Below are 17,931 nucleotides of genomic sequence, written 5' to 3'. Positions count from 1 at the left end.
GTAATCAAGTGTCCAACTAAATCGGACTCCCCAGCAAAATGGGATACGTTTTGTAATGAAATGCTAAAATATTTTCAGAATGTGGCCTCGATCCCCTCGAAGGACAAGCAGAAAGTCCATGACCTTGTTGATCTGCAAAAAGACGACAAAGGGAAGACATAATCTTCGAAATCGAGCCATAAGCCTGTCCTGCACGAGAGAGATCTTGATCTGACAAGAAATGGCTGAGAGCTTCGACAAGTCAGAAACCCAGTCCATCGAGGGTTCCTTCGAAGAAGCATAAGAAGTCGACAATGTCGACGCCTTCACTGACACCGTCGGCGTCAGGACTGTTGACTCCAGTATCGAGGTCGACACCGACAAAAAGGACTTCGAAGTCATTGTCAACGATTACTTCGAGATTATCGAAGCCAGTGGTAATCCAAGAAAAGGTTTTCAAACCTATGCCCAGAAAATATTTTTTAATGTCTTTTTTTATCAGCCATATATGAAGATAATGAACCTTCAGATGATAAAACACCACAATTTGGGTTACAATATGGCACCCCTAACGTGCCAGATGAATTGATCTCTGATGAGTCTTTATTAATATGACTACCTTCAGTTGGCCAGTGGGTTAGATAATTCTCTGAGGTAGAATTTGGCAAACCAGATCCTATTGATCATGTTGAGTCCTCATATAGGAAACTAATGAGTAAGGTTATCGAGATGTTAGGATGGAGCAGACCTACTCTTTCTTTTGAGCAAGATGATCTGACTGATATCTTGGATCAGGGTCCCCAAAAAGATCAAACTTTGCCATTTCACACTGCACGACAAAAAAGGTTCTCTGCAAATTGGGAGACACCAGAGACTGCGGCTGCAGTGAATACAAATTCTGCTAAAAAGTACAGACCATCCGCAGCGACCCAGACTATCTGACTAAACATCCTACACCAGAAAATTTGGTGGTTCAGGCTGCTACATCTACCAAGCAGTCAGCATACCCATCCATCCCTCCTGATAGGGATGATAAGAGAGTGGATGCCCGGGCGAGAAAGATATTTATTGCTGGCTATATAGCATTAAAGTCAACTAATGCAACTTGTACCTTGTCATGGTTTACATTTACCCTGTGGGACTGCGTAGCTATGGCGGCTGACCACATCCCAGAAGGAGAGGAAAGAGACGGCTTCCTGGCGATAATCAAGGATGGTAAGGAGGCAATGGGTGAATGTTTCCAGTCAGGTCTGGATACTGCAGACAGCATCAGCAGATCCATGGCAACTAGCACAGTGTTGCGCAAATTTGCATGGTTAAGGAAGTCCGGGTTTGCACCAGATGTACAAGCTAGACTACTCAACATGCCCTTTGACGGTTTGTGGCTGTTTGGCAGCAAGGCGGATGAGAGTTTGGAAAAGCTGCAGACTTTAAAGGTGGCGGATAAATCCCTTAGCACCGGCATTAGTTAGCCTTAACACCCCTACTCTGGCTCATCTTCCTGGAGGGGTAAGTCATTTCGATTCTACTCCTCAATTGGAAGAGGAAGAGGACAAGCCGGTAAAACAGGTCAGAGAAGATTCCCTTGTGGTGGACAAGGGAGAGGTGCTAAGCCAACCCAATCAGCAGCAGTTTTACCATTAGCCACCGCTTCAGCCGCCTCAAAACCACTCTGAGACCTTGACTCACAAGACCCCGCTGGGAGGCAAACTTACTCAGCATCTGAAAAAATGGCGGGCCATTACTTCAGATGCTTGGGCACCGGAATCTGTAGCTCAAGGTTACTGCCTCCCTTTCCAAAAAAGGTCTCAGGATCATCCACAACAATTTTGCATGCCCTCCTTGTGCAGGAAAGTTTGACCCTGTTAGAGAAAGGTGCAATAGAACATATACATGTATTTATTGTTTTTTTAAAAAACATTTTTATTAGTTTTCACAACAAACACCAAACAGTGCACCTCAATATGGTGCATATAACTACAATCCCACCACCCCTCACCCTTCCCTCCTTCCGCCCCTTAAAGTTACTCAATCATCAACCACGGTTTACTAGTCCACAACTGTCACTCCTTTTTCACAATCCAGGGAGCTATCTGTGTCTTCAGGCTCAGTGCCCGTCAAAGATGCAACCAAGTGCTGCCACACTGTCAGTGTTCCTGCTTCTTCTTCACCCCCTCTACACGCTGCCTCCTTCCAAACCACCGTTTCAGCCTCGGCCCATTGTAGGAGGTCCCTCCACCAGGTTTCAATATTTGGTTTCTCCTGTGCCTTGCATCCCATGGCTATATTACGCTTAGCCAAGATCTTTAAGCTTGCTCACATGCTTGAGTTTACGCGGTCTAGGAAAGCCCCCCACCATGCATGCCCACAAGGAGTCCACCACCAGTCTGATCCCTTTGTTAGCCAATCAGCCTGCTATTTCCTCCCAGTATCTTGTGATTTTGGGGCAAGCCCAAAACATGTGTACCATCCCCGCATTTTCTTCACCGCATTTTGGGCAGTATTGTTTAGCCGCGTTCGCGAACTTGGTGATTTTCTTGCGGGTCATGTATGCCCTGTGGGTAATGTATAGCTGAAGCTGCTGCAATTTTGCATTCCTCAACACTTTCTTATGATATCCCTGTATCCTCCCTCTCCCATAATCCATCGCTTATAGTCTCTCCCCTTTCCTCTTCCCAGTCCCGCCTAACCTGTACCACCTCTTTACCCACCTTGGACATCATTATCTCATAAATTCTGGAGACCTCATGGCCGCCTTCTGACAATGCTTGGAGCGTTTCTATGGCAGCATCAATTTCTGACCATGTCTTCATTAATAGCGTCATCAGCCTAGCGTATGTGATGTACTGCCCACTATGTAAGCCTGTGTCCTCTATTAACATATCAAACTCCATCTTTTCCCCTTCTCGCCACACATCCCCCACTGTTGTCACTCCCACCGGTTCCCAGTGTTCCTGAATACTTTGCCTCAATTCTTCATCTATACCTCCTAGTGTTACTAAGGGGACTTGTGGGGAGCATGGCAACGGGCTTCCCATTGCTGCACATGCCTTATGCCAGATCATCCTACCCAGGTTCAGCAATGCCGATCTCTTCTCTTTCGGAGGGTCAGTCACCCACATCCACTCATTCAGAAAATAAGGTGCACCTTCTGCCCTCAGTAGCCTGGATTCTGTTGTGGTGTCCTCGGATAGCCATCTAGCTACATATTGAAGTTGGCCAGCTAGGTAATACACCTCAAAATTGGGCAGTCTGATCCCTGCTCGATCATGTGGGTTCTGTAATTTCCAAAGGGCTATCCGATTTCTAGTATTATGCCAAATTAACCCTCTGCATATACTGTGTAGGCTGGAGAAAAAACGTTTATGTATTAAATATGGGATGTTTGCAAAGTTGTGCAGCAACCTGGTAATACTATCATTTTGAGCAATGCTGTCCTCCTCATCATGTTCAGGGGCAACCTTGTCCAGAATGCCATGCTCTGTTGAATTCCCTTCACTGCCTTTACCGTATTGTTCTCGTGTTCATCCTCAACTTTATGGTATACATTAATCCCCAAATATCAAAAGGTGTCAACCGCCCACTCAATCTGTAACACTGGTAACGCACATTTAGGTACCTACCCAAAGGAAATACAATGGATTTTTGTGGGTTTACCGTTATACTCGACAATCTCGCATACCGTTCTAGTACCTCTAGTATATATTGGAGATTTTCTTCGGGGTATTGCAGATACAACAGCATCTCATCTGCGTACAGCAATATGAAATGCTGCTCTCCTGTCGTTTTAATACCCACTTCCTAATCATAATATCTAAGGTATGCTGCTAATGGTTCCAACGCCAAAATAAATAGCATCGGAGACCAGGGGCATCCCTGTCTAGTTCCTCTGCTCAGTGTCCATCGTTCTGAAACCACCGATCCTGACCGACTCTGGCAATTGGTTCACTATACGCTAATTTCACCCACTGCCGGTACGCAGGTCCCATCCCATATTTCTCTAGGACCGCCAGCAGCCATGGCCACTTAATTGAATCAAAAGCCTTGACTGTGTCTAATGAGACTATCAGCAATTCTTGAGAGCTCCCCGCAGTCTGGTCTATGATATGATGTAATCTTCTGAGATTGTTGGAAATGCACCGCTGGGGGACGTATCCCGTTTGATCATGGTGTATCAGGGCACTGATCAATGGTCTCAGCCTGTTCGCCATCACCGCAGTAAGGATTTTACTATCCTGATTCAGCATCGATAGTGGTCTGTTAGGCAGAAACCTGTGCAGTTCCCTCTGGGACCACTGCAAAAGATTTAGGACTACAGGTGTTTGGAAGTAAACCCACTTAGTAGCAGTCTGTACCACACAGATTCACTTGGTAGCTGTGGCTGAGCAGTCAGACTTCCCTCAAGAAGAGTTAGGCAGTATACAGAGTATTCACAATAGGTCAAAAGAACATAGTAGAACAAGTAAACACTGAACAGAGCTTGGTGTAAAAGAGATATAATTATTTATTTAAAGCCACATCTAGAAAAACACACAGGCACTAATAGTAAGCAATTCAAAAACACGGTCACTAAAAGATATACACTCCCTTAGAAGAATATTAGACAAGTCTTAAGCAAAGCCCCACTTATTTTCAGACAGCGGTGAGCGCTTAACGCAGATGGCACTCTAATAATTCGTTTTAAAAAAGGAGAGAAAAGCAGAGTATAATATGAAACAGATCCCAACACTTTTATAAGAATAAAACAAGAGAGGGAGGCAAGTAAAACCGTGAAGTTAGAGTTCAGTAGGCCGGATCCACTTTAAGAGGATCAGAACGAAATGTGTCCAAGGTCACACGGTTGAAGTGCACAAGAGTATTGCAAAGGTTCAAAAAGAGTTGGACCAAAAGAAAGGGACCAGTTAGAGGGTCAAGGCGGCCAGCCCAGTCCAGAAGGTTAAGGGGTTATTATTACCTGTAGCAATCTTTAGAAAGGGAGGCCTGGTGGACACAGTACCTTAAAGTGGTGAGAATACTCCAGCGGGGGCAGTTGTTCCTGGCAGCGGATGCAAGTCGGTGCTTTGTCCGGGGGAAGAGAGGATCTCGTCGGGGAGGAAGACAGGAGGAGTCTGTTGCACTGCCAGGGAAGAAACCAGCCGCAAAGTTCTCAGGTAAAAGGAGCGGTCCTTTTATTCGCGGTCCAGTGGTAAGTGGCTATCCCGTCGCCGGGGTGCTTGGCACGGGTAATTCGACCACAAGACGGTCTGGGGTGCGAAGAGAAGAAGGTAAATTAGTTGTGCCCACCAGTCAGGGGAAGAAGCCTCTTCAGCCGGGAGATCTTCTCTGTCGTTGGGAAGTGGTGAGTCGGTTCCGCAGGGCTCCACCGGTGGTGTCGTTGTGGTAGGTCGGCTCAGCTTCTCCCTCGTCGGATTCTCAGGTCCTGTGGCAACTTCTGAAGTTCCAGTCCCCAAAGCCCTGCTTTTATGCAGCACACCCCCATTCACTCAGCCTAGCTGTCAATCAAACATGCTAAGTGGTGAGCCTGCCGGCTCACCACTTGGGCCAATCACACAAGAGTGTGTCTTGAGTTACCAAGGTAACTCAGTCCAGGGTGCCTAAACCCCCTCCCACACCCTCTGTGGTACCCAGACAGAGTGGCACCACTTTTGGAGGCTTCTGTGGAGAAGCCTGCCAAAAAGTGGAACAAAGGGCTCGACTTGGGTTGGAGTCACAGAAGAGAACACAAACACCATTTTAGAATCGAGTCCTGGCAAAAAATACCAACCAGCGAATTAATATTAAATAAATAAACCGGCGGTATGTTCGAGGCTATGAGAATTAAATAATTAAAGTTGGTAGCCTCAAACAATGGGAAAATCCCATAGGGATATATTTGCGGTCGAACATAAAAAGTATTATCCACTGCCACCAGCCAAAACTCGATCAGGGAGGACGGAGACGTGCCCCCTCGACTAACAGACCCCGGATCAATTGAATTGCCCCGACCAGTACGTCCACAATATGATGGTTTGTACTGGTTTCTGTTCATAATTTGGGACTAGTAAAGCCAATGGTGACTTTACATGCCCTGGGAGACAGTAGTCAGTCCCAGGGTATGGAGTTTATGGTGGGTGTCACTATGACACCCCTGTGTTACTGCACGGAGGGTGCTGTGTAACACACATAAAAAAACACATGAGACCCTATGGATTAAAGGACCCTATAGCCCATAAAACACATTAACAGTCAAAGGAACACCATAAATCATGTCCAAGAGTGGGAGAAAAAGAGTCTCACTCTTGGCAGGAGAAAAAAAACAAACTCCAGAAATCCAGCAAAGCTGCTGGGGGACTCACTAGGTTAGGAAATTCAGCCTAAAGAGAGAATTCTCCCTAACATGGTCTATAGGATCCGCAGTCAGTGTCTGTTTTACCCGGCTTAAGGAGTGGGATGATGATCACTTCCCTCAGGGTCTCTGGCAGCCTTCCCCTTTCAAACGCTTCATTTAGCATAGCCAACAGTGGTGGGAGCAGGTCTATCATGTATGTTTTATAAAATTCACTTGGGAGACCATCTGCCCCTGGGGCCTTACTGGTGGGCAGGGTGCGGATTACATGTTCCATTTCCTCCAACTCCAGTGGTGCCTCCAACCTTTCTCTGTCTGCCACCTCCAACCTGGGCAGGATAATCTCTTCTAACACTTCACTTATGTCAAGTCTTTCTTCCTCTATCTTTTCCGTATACAATTTACGATATTATCTATGGAAGCACTCATTCACCCCCTCTTAGGTGTCCCCAAGTATGCCATCTTTCCGGCTCATTTCTCGTAGCAGTCTGCCTGGTTTATCTCCTTCAGCATGTTGTCTTTCTATGTATTTTCTGTAGTTTAAATTGCACAATCTCTCCCAGTGGGATTTACATTTTTCAGTTAGGTGTCTTATGGTCTCAGCCCTCTCTGGGATATCCAACCCCTTGTGCATTATTTCTTCAACCTCACGTTCTGTAGTTAGCAAGTCCACCACTATACCTCCCAGTAGACCAGTGGACTTCGAGATTGCCTCCCCTCTCACCACTACCTTAAATGCTTCCCAAAGGGTGCCAGTTGACTCCACACTTTCCGTGTTTATTTCAAAGTATTCTCGTATTGCCTTTTTTAGTCTTCTCTAAAAATATTGTCCTTAAGCACCTACGCTCAAAGCTTCCACGACGGAATCCTCCGCCTGGGCGGCAAGATCTTCCATGTTACGATCAAAGGCGCATGGTCCGACAGGACTGCTGCCTTGTACCCTACGTCCTTAATCTCTTCCACCAAGGAGCTAGCCACAAGTATGTAGTCCAACCTGGTGTGTAAATCATGTGGAGCTGAGTAATGTGAATACCCTCGGCGTTGCGAGTGAAGCTTCCGCCATATCTCAGTCAGCTGGAAATCTTGTATAAATGTAGCTAGGGCCTTTGCTGAAGGGTTTGGTCTGGTTATCTTATCATCAAACCTGTCCAACACGGGGTCTAGTGTGCCATTAAAGTCCCCTCCAATTATGACCGCTCCATCGATGTATAGGCTGGGAGTGGTGTATAGATTTCTAAAATAATGTGCAGTATCATTATTCGGGCGTAAATATTAATCATGTTGACCACTTTATTGCCCACCAACCCCCTCACCAACACTATTCTCCCATCTGCTTCCACTTCCTGTTGTAACAATTTGAAAGGATCGTGAGGTGTTATCCATATGAGGACCACCCTAGCATACACTGAATATGTGGCCCCTATTGTGGTCCCCTTCCATTTTTTCTTCATCAACTCTAGTTTTTCTTTGGTCAAGTGAGTTTCCTGTAACATCGCTATATCTATTTTTTGCTACTTCAAGTACATCATAATTTTATTACGCTTGATGTAGTGGTTTAACTCATGCACATTCCAGGTCACTATTCTAAGGTCCCCCATTTTAGCCATATCCTACTCCACCCATCCTCCTCTTGTATGGATTACGTTGTGTTTGTAGACATACCGTGTTGTTTCCCTACATCATCATCAATATTCCCTCCCCCCACCCAGCCCGCCCCCAAACCAAACTCTACCAACAACTACCCCCCTCCCAACCCTCTATCCCCCAACTGTTGCCCAGCTCCATCCCTGGATCACGTGCTCCTCTGCATCTCGACCTCCACCCTGCTCACACCGGTGCAAAGGTCGCTGCAGGTGGATACTATACTACAAAATCCCACCTAAACTAACTAATAGGGGGTGAAGTCGTGCTCTACGGTATCACTCCCAAATTTTATTTGCAGTGCACCTATATTATTACTGCTAACTGCCCACCACCATCACAGCATCGGACCATTCTCCATGTCACACCGCTTTGTCTATCAGAGTCCCTTATGCTCTCACAGCTCATGCCCCATATTGGAACGTTACCCAGTTTGAGCCCACAAGTCCCGACCCTCCACTAGGAGAAAACAGCAGTTCACTTATCCTTCGCCTCTGACTCCCGGTCATCTGCTCCGTCTGGACAGTTCATCCAGTCCATCCACCTTGCTGTGTCCTCCGGAGTCTAAAAAAAAAGCGCTTTGTCGCCGTGTAGGACCCTAAGCCTTGGCGGATAGAGCAGTCTGTACTTCAGGCCAGAATCCCACAACTTCCTCTTGATTGCTACAAAGTTCAGGCGTCACTTTTGTACCATGAATGTATGATCCGGGTATGCCGTGATGGTTACCGAAGCTCTAGAAATTGTTCTGCCTTTCCGAAAGTACTTGAGGATCTTCTCTCTGTCTCTATAACACAATTTCTGATGTTTGTTAATCTGCTTAGAATCACATGCTGTGCATAGTCCGACATCCAGTGGTCACTGCAGAGTATTGCATTTTGTTTTTCGTAGTCGAAAAGGGGCCATCGACAAGGCGTGTCTGTAACACTATCCCTATAGTGACATGCATTGTACCCACAATCCCTCACGCGTCGAGGTCCCTCAGATTGTTTTTTTCCGCCCAGATATTGGTCGCCTTAATGCGGAGCTCGTTCGAGAGAAATTGCAAAACATTTACTCGACCCTTTGGTCGTTATTTATTTATTATACATTACATTAGATCCCTCCTTCGACAACGAAGCTGTTTCACCGCTGAGTAAGAACTTCGACGGCGGTGACTTAGACAGAGGAGATCCTTCGGCGCTGCCAAACACGTGGCCCGTCCTCGCCGGCCTAAAACAGTAGGGAGAGTGGGGGTTGTGGGACATTTCTTTCTCTTCTAAGAATGCCTTTCTCTTTCACCCCCTTTCCTTCGGGGTCGTTATCACCTTTAAGTGTATCCTCAGCTATGGAGAGAACTCTGTTTAGATTTTGCTCACTGTGTAAGGGCAAATTCACATGGAAAGATAAGCACAAGCGGTGTAACCGTTGCTTACCCCTCGACCACAACGAGGACGGCTGTGCGGCCTGTAAACTTCTTCGCCCAAAAACTTTAAAGGACTGCAGGGTCAAGAGGTGGGCAGCCTATGCTATGTCTAGAGCCGATTCCTCACCCACCACCGCCGCTGCCGAGTGTAACGAGGACAGTGATAACCCGACCTCCGTTTTGGAGGTTGTAGACCTCTCCAGGGAGCGTACTCGCTCCTCAGCGTCTGTCCCCGGCCCCGACAAGTTCGGCTCACACCCTACTTATGGGGATGAACACCCCGGCGACACTGACGAACACAGAAAACATAAACATGAGCACACAACCCACGGCACTTCTTCGTCAAAGACGAAGAAAGCTGTAGCGCCAACGGAGACTCCGGGCCCACCGGCGTCCTCCACCGACCGTAAGGGTCGCAAGCCCTCCCCGCCACCGCAGACTCGACTAGCGACTGGGCTACCTGCAGACAAGGGCGCTACCACCAAAACGGCAGGCTACGCGCCTCGTAAGAGTGCGACTGTGATGCTGGAAATGCATCGGAGGGACAGGGCCTCCGTATCCTTGTCTTTTACTGTTTTTTATCGTGTGTTCTGTCGTGTTTTCCGCACAGGAGTTCATGTGGGACTCCTGGCGGTGCAGCTCTCTTTCTTTTGGTTTGGTGAACGGACCCGTGGGATACCCTTATGGCACCCATGGGTGGGGGTACAACCCTGTGCTCCTAGTGTATGTTTTTGCGCACCTGTGGGTGGCCCACAGAGCTGGGTATGGGCTGGTGGCAGCTCCATGCTGAATTTGACAGGTGCGCAGAGTATCCTCCATTTTGGGATACCCCGGCCCTGCCATTGGGATCAATTGATTCCTGATGGAAAACAAGATGGCCCCGGTGGCCTCTTGCTTTCTATTACCCATTACCTTGTTTTCCCAAAGTCCTGGGAAGCCCTGACTCTGTCCCTTCCCCTTGACTGGCTGTTGGGTGGAAGTGCCATATATGGTGTTGTTGTGAAGGCCCGGCCAGACTAGCTGGAGCCTTCCCGGTGATGTATGTTGTGGGTACCTCCTGTGGGTGGGACCTGGGTGAATAGAGTGTGTGACGAATATGCATTCTGTGTTGTGGGTGTCTAGTGTTTGGTGGTTGACACAATGACTGAGACAACCCTGCCCGAAACCAGTATGAATGCAGCTTGGAGTGTTGAATGGCTCGGTACTTGTCCCAATACACATAACTTGTTGTGAGTGTCTGGAGAGAAGTGAATGGCCTGAATACCTTGTGTGCCTGATTGGCTGCCTGCCTGCATGAATGCCCGTAGTCGTGATTGGATGCTTGAGTGTGACCCAGCGGAATGAATGGGAGATCAACAGTATATCTGGGGACCTCTCACTGCTAGGAATCATGTTCAGAAGCTGAAGTCCACTACGACGAGTAACTGGATTAACTGACGCTTGACCTTGAAGCCCTGCTGGACGAGAAGAATTGCTGTTGCTCTCCTTCACAATCTAAAAGCTGCTGTGCCTCCAAGGACTGACCCAGAGAGGACCTGGTAAGGCGCCCTCTTCCCGAGCTACGAGGGACCATCGTGCACAGCTGATCTTTGCCAACACTCCCTGGTAGACACACCTACGACAGGCTGCCGACCGGATACGGGGACTGCTGCGGAACTCCAAGGAGAAGCACTCGGACTGTTGTCCGCCACTGTCGACGACCGCCGTCGCCGACCGGAGCCGCCGTGCTCCCGTTTGCCTAAGAACTTCCATTGATCATCGGACGCTCTCGTCTGCATCGTCATCTGCTTGTCTCAAGGGTGGAGAAGGCCCGACCATCGACGCGCCGAGGAGCATCCACCAGTGGGTTTCCCGCCACCTACAGACCGCAGAGACGCCGACGACTCGACGCCCTTGCTGGGCCACAGTTCTTCATCATCTCTTTGCGGTCCAGAACTATTGTCACTGAGGTGCCCTGCATGCCTCTTCCTTGCAGGACGCCAACGCTCTGTCATCGACAAGCACCGCTAGGAACGAAGCTGTCACTTCCTTGCCTTAGTTCACCCTGTTCACCGTCGGACGTTCGACAACCCGTGACTCCCGCCTTAAAGGGAGGGCACTCAAGAAGGGCTGTCGATTCCCCGACACTGAACGCCAAGTTCCCCGACACCTCTCGACGATCCGTGGTTCCCGCCTGAAAGGGAGGCACTCAAGAAGGATCGGTCGGTGCATCGTCGAAGAACTCTACTCCACCGGGTACATTGGGGGGGTAAAACCTTAACAGGAAGAAGTAAGACTATTGAACATTTGGACTGGTCTTGTGCTATATATCTTTATTTACAGGTTGCCCAGGTGGGGGGATCTCCACACATAACTTTGTCTAGGTAACGGGGCCAGCATTCTGCCTATTGTTTTAACCATCTCACGTTCCTGCCTATCTCTATTGCTGGTTTACTCGTTATTGATCTGTGTGACATTTTAATTGTACAGTTGATGCACTTTAATGAGATTTGATAACATTAGTGGTACCACTCTAGACGTGTATATATTTATCATTATTGACTTCCAAGTACAAAGTGTGTTATTGTGATCGTGTACATACCTTTGAATATTAATTATATAAAGACTGTGTTTTCAGTAATACAGTGTGTGGACATTCCTTTGTGGGGGTTCGGGGACTACACTGTACTTAAGAACCAGCCCGCATCACCTCCTGAGACGCTAGGCCTTGATTGCTCGTCCATTGCTACCACAATAGAGAATCTTGGCTGGGGTCCTCTGTGCCTCTCCTCTACCATATAGAGAGCGGAAGTATAGACACCCCCTACCAGTCTTTACACTGGTGGCAGCAGTGGGATGCTTATGGTTTTAAGAATCAGTGTATAACCGTGCCACTTACAAAATATCTGCACTTTATTCGATTAAGGTTTGGGTGTGTACAAAATAACTGCATTACAAGCAATGGAGTCTATTGCGAATGGTAAATTGACTCGGATGAGCTTAGAGGCTCTCCAGAGTGCTTGTGAAGCCAGGGAGTTAGACTTTGTGGATAAGTCTAGGGCTGAGCTGATAGCTGCCCTAGTGGACTACCAGACCGATGGTGAAACTCATGATGGGGGGGGGGAATGCAACCAATGAGGACTCCGCCCCTGGGGTTTCTACTGAATCTGTTTCTGGGAATGCCGCCATTCCTGCTGCCTCTGTTCCGAACCCCAGCAATTAAGCATTAAGGATGAAATTGGCCTTTGAATATCGCAAGTTGGAAATAGATTCTGAGCTTAAGAAGGAGGAGTTGGCTCAACAAGAATAGGGATCTTGAACTCAAGAATAGGGATCTTGAACTCAAAGACAAGGACACTGAATATCAGAGAATCTAGCTAGAGAAAGCTCGAGTGGAGACTTCAGCGAAACCCAGTGTGAGTGTCAGGTCCCCAGCAACTAAATTTATGAAGGATTTGGTTGGTGTGTTTTCGGAGGGTTCTGATATCCTCCAATGGATTGAAGCGTTTGAAATGGCTTGTGCAATTCATGATGTTGACAAAAGAGATTGGGCCAAGTGTTTGCTAAGCAGAGTGCCTCAAACTGGATATGACCGTATTCTGAAGCTGAGTGTGGAAGAAAGGGGTCAGTATGAGTGTATGAAATCTGCTTTGATTGCCAAGTTTGGCAAGACACCTACCCAAAAAAGAGAATGTGTCTTGGGTCGACTGAGTGAGTGCTGCGCACATCAATATGATGGGGTGGATTGATGGTTACAAGGTGAAAACTTTTGTTGAATTGTCCCACCTGTTGTTTTTTTAGCATTTTTCTGAAGCCTGTTCATCAGAGCTGCGTCAGTATGTTGCTGACCAGAACATTTTGGATCCCTTTAAGCTGGCTAGGTTGGCTGACAAGTGGGTCTCCCACCGGGGGTCCCCTAAGGACTCCAGTGGGAAGGACAAGGACAGAGAAAAGGGGGCCTCTCAGAAAGCTGAGGAGTCCCAAAAGCAGTCACAGTCGAATAAACCTAAACCCTCCTCTCCTAAGACCCAAAAATCTAGTGGGGATAAGTCATCTGTGGGTGGGAATAAGAGTAGTGGTCCACCTGCTGCAAAGCAGGCTCCCGGTGTTTCCAGTACCGTACCCCGCACTCCCGGCACTTGTTGGGACTGTGGGGCTCTGGATCACAAAAGGGGTGACTCCACGTGTAAAGGTAAAACACTCGGAGTACAGGCTGTCAGCCTGACCTACCCTTACCCCATGTCTGAGGTGGAGGCCACGGCCCTCCCCTCCTCTACAGGGATCACTTTTGGTGCTCCAATAGAGATTTCCTTAGTGTCCCTTGGGGCCTGGGACCAGTACGCGGAAGTACTGGCGACTATCCCACAGAACACCTGCAGATTTCTGAGAAGTGTCCTCCTGAATGGCCAGCCTTCTACTGGTTTGAGAGACACTGGGACAAGCATGACAGTGGTGGACAGGACCCTGCTCAAGCCAGAGGACTATGTAGATGCTCCTCTGAGAACCACCAGGTTAGCTGGTGGGCCTCCCAAATTATCGCCTGTAGCCCGAGTCACACTCGTAATTGGAGACAAGACAGCAAAGCTTCCTGTCCTGGTTCAGGACAACGTCCCTGCTAACATTCTGTTAGGTAACGATCTAGTCGAGTTGGGATTGATCGCGGATGGTCTTCCCATGACTGCGGCTGCGGTCACTAGGTCACAGGTGACACCGGGTCTGGCTGTGAGTCAGGTACACGAGCCGAAGGCGCGGCCTAAGGCACGATGAAGGATAGCAAGAAGGCCACCTCTGTGGAGGGAGCCCCCTCTCTTCCTGCTGTTCCTACAGCACCCATTGGGATCCCTGCTCCGGACGGGCTGGGTCCAGTGGTAAACCCTGTCTCAATTCCTGTGGGAGAAGAGCCAGAAGACTCTCCTGTGGGAGAGGTTCTCAACCCGGAGGATCATCCCGATCTTCAATGATTGTTAGCTGAAGGGGGACCCTCCCTGGAAGACTTCTGTAAAGGACAGAGAGAGAGTGTCCCTCTCTCGAGGGTCTGAGGAAACAGGCCCTGTCCCAGGCACAAGGCGAAGAGCCTAGGACTTTCTGGATTTATTTGGAGGGTGAGCTCCTTGTTAGTGAGCCCACTAAGCCTGAACCTGGTGCCCTCAAGAGGTTGGTGATACCCCAGGTTTAGAGGCCCTTCCTACTGCAGTTGGCTCATGAGGTGCCCTTGGCTGGTCATCTTGGTACCAAGAAGACTAAGCAGAGGCTCTCTGCCCATTTCTACTGGCCTCGGATGGGAGTAGAAGTGGAGTCCCACTGCAGGACCTGCCCAACTTGTCAGTTGTCTGGCAAAACTGGAGGCAGTGTCATTGCCCCACTGCAGCCATTGCCAGTGGTTGGCACACCGTTTGAGAGGGTGGGCATCGACATTGTCGGTCCCCTTGACCCTCCCACGTCAGGTGGACATCGGTTCATCCTGGTTTTGGTAGATCATGTCACCAGGTACCCTGAGGCTATACCCCTTCGGACTGTTACTGCCAAGGTGGTTGCCCGGGCCCTTCTGGGCATTTTCACCTGCGTTGGATTCCCCAAGGAGGTTGTCTCTGACCGAGGATCCAACTTTGTCTAGTTACATGAAAACCATGTGGAAAGAATGTGGGGTAACCTACAAGTTCTCCACTTCTTACCACCCCCAGACCAATGGTCTGGTTGAGAGATTTAATAAAACTCTCAAGGGCATGCTAGGTGCTTTGGAAGAGCCCCTAAGGAGGAAATGGGATCTTCTCCTGCCATGCCTGCTGTTTGCTTACCGAGAGGTACCTCAAGAGGGTGTTGGTTTCAGCCCCTTTGAGTTGCTCTTTGGACATCCCGTGAGGGGGCCCCTCGCCTTGATCAGAGAAGGCTTGGAAGCCACCCCTCCCGGTCCCGCCAAGCAAGTGGGGGACTATGTGTTAGGCCTCAGACGGAGGATGACACAGATGATGGGTCAAGCAACGGCGAATCTCAAGGCCAGCCAGGAATTGGACAAATACTGGCATGACCTTAAAGCATCGCAAGTGGAGTGGACTCCGGGACAGGAGGTCCTCGTGATGGAGCCTACCAAGCCTCGGGCATTGGCAGATAAATGGACTGAACCCTTCCGGATAGTCTCCAAGATGGGCGAGGTCAATTATCTGGTTGACATGGGAATCCCAGGGGTAGCCCCTCAGGTATTCCATGTTAATAGGCTCAAGCCGTTCCACAGGCGAGCAGACGTCTCATGTCTCTTGCTGGCTTCAGAGCAAGAAGAGGATGAGAGTGAGCCCCTTCCTGATTTGCTGCATAGCAACCCTCAGGATGGCTCAGTGGAGGGAGTGCAGCTCTCTCCAGATTTGACAACCGAGCAGCAGAACGCCTGCAGGACTTTGCTCCAGCAGAATGCCTCTCTGTTTTCGCTGACGCCAGGCCTTACACCGTGGTGTAAGCACAAGTTTGACACTGGTGACAGCGTGCCTGTCAAGAGCAGGAGCTACCGAATGTCAGATACGGTTAAGAACCACATCTAGGCTGAGGTCGTTGAGATGTTGGATCTGGGTGTTATTGAACCCTCAACCAGTCCCTGGTCCAGTCCAGTGGTCCTTGTCCCCAAGGCAAGTTCCCAGGCCGGTACCAAGGATTGGAGGTTCTGTGTGGACTACAGAGGAGTCAATGCCGTCACCAACACTGACGCGCACCCCTTGTCCCGGCTGATGAGCTCGTGGACACCATAGGTGCTGCCAAATTTGTGAGCACCTTTGACCTCACCTCAGGCTATTGGCAAATAGCTCTGATGGACCATGCCAAGGAAAAGACGGCGTTCTCCACCCCAGAGGGAATCTACCAGTTTAGGGTCATGCCTTTTGGGTTAAAGAAGGCCCCTGCCACCTTCCAGAGATTGGTCAATCATGCTCTCAGTAGGCTGGAAGCCTTTTGTGTGGCTTATTTAGACGACATTGCCGTCTACAGTGCCACTTGGGAAGAGCACTTGACACATCTGGGTAGAATGTTGCAGGCCTTAAAAAGGGCTAACCTCACTATCAAGGCCACCAAGTGCCAGATAGCTCAGGGGAAAGTCATGTATCTTGGTCATGAGGTAGGAGGGGGTCAAATCCAACCTCTCCCCAGTACAAGATGTACAGGACTGGGAGACTCCCACTACTCAAACCCAGGTGAGAGCCTTTTTGGGCCTCACCGGGTAATATCACAATTTCATGGCGGACTATGGAACCATAGCTGCACCACTGACAGCTCTGACTTCACCCAAGCAGCCTAGGAAGGTCAATTGGACTGAAGACTGTCAGAGGGCCTTTGATGGCTTGAAAGAACGTCTGTGTCGGGCACCCGTGTTGTGTGCGCCTGATTACAGCCGACCCTTTATCGTCCATACGGATGCCTGCGACATCGGAATTGGAGCTGTCTTGTCCCAGTTAGATGACAAAGGAAGAGAACATCCTACCATATTCATCAGTAGACAACTCAAGGATAGAGAACTTAGGTGGGCTACTGTTGAAAAGGAATGTTTTAGTATAGTTTGGAGCCTTAGGCGTTTTAGGCCCTACCTTACGGGGTCCACCTTCAAGGTCCAAACAGATCATAAGCCACTGCCCCTACAGTGGCTTATGCAGATGAAGGGTGAGAATCCGAAACTGTTCAGGTGGTCCATTAGCCTGCAAGGGCTAGACTTCACCATAGAGCACAGACCAGGGAAGATTCACGATAATGCAGATGGCCTTACCAGAAGGTATGTTGACCGTCTGGATGAGGGTGTCTATCCCGTGGGCGATAAGGCACCCTCCACCTCAGTCTGGGGGGGGCGACTGTGATGCTGGAAATGCATCGGAGGGACAGGGCTTCTGTATCCTTGTCCTTTACTGTTTTTATCGTGTGTTCTGTCGTGTTTTCCGCGCAGGAGTTCATGTGGGACTCCTGGCGGTGCAGCTCTCTTTCTTTTGGTTTGGTGAACGGACCCGTGGGATACCCTTATGGCACCCATGGGTGGGGGTACAACCCTGTGCCCCTGGTGTATGTTTCTGGGCACCTGTGGGTCGCCCACAGAGCAGGGTATGGGCTGGTGGCAGCTCCATGCTGAATTTGACAGGTGCGCAGAGTATCCTCCATTTTGGGATACCCCGGCCCTGCCATTGGGATCAGTTGATTCCTGATGGAAAACAAGATGGCCCCAGTGGCCTCTTGCTTTCTATTACCCATTACCTTGTTTTCCCAAAGTCCTGGGAAGCCCTGACTCTGTCCCTTCCCCTTGACTGGCTGTTGGGTGGAAGTGCCATATATGGTGTTGTTGTGAAGGTCCGGCCAGACTAGCTGGAGCCTTCCCGGTGATGTATGTTGTGGGTACCTCCTGTGGGTGGGACCTGGGTGAATAGTGTGAGTGTGTGACGAATATGCATTCTGTGTTGTGGGTGTCTAGTATCTGGTGGTTGACCAAATGACTGAGGCAACCCTGCCCGAAACCGGTATGAATGCAGCTTGGAGTGTTGAATGGCTTGGTACTTGTCCCAATACACATAACTTGTGAGTGTCTGGAGAGAAGTGAATGGCCTGAATACCTTGTGTGCCTGATTGGCTGCCTGCCTGCATGAATGCC

The 17,931-nt window shown here is 49.2% G+C and overlaps 1 protein-coding gene across 8 annotated transcripts in view; it reads left to right on the top strand.

Annotated features, from left to right (window-relative positions):
* BICRAL (BICRA like chromatin remodeling complex associated protein) overlaps positions 1 to 17,931 on the top strand; it is a 2,181,199-nt gene that overhangs the window by 1,629,496 nt on the left and 533,772 nt on the right. The window lies entirely within an intron of this gene.

This window comes from Ambystoma mexicanum, chromosome 4q (genome assembly GCF_040938575.1).
Source record: "Ambystoma mexicanum isolate Mex_15411 chromosome 4q, UKY_AmexF1_1, whole genome shotgun sequence".
NCBI lineage: Eukaryota > Metazoa > Chordata > Amphibia > Caudata > Ambystomatidae > Ambystoma > Ambystoma mexicanum.
This window is presented reverse-complemented; position numbering and strand designations above follow the sequence as displayed.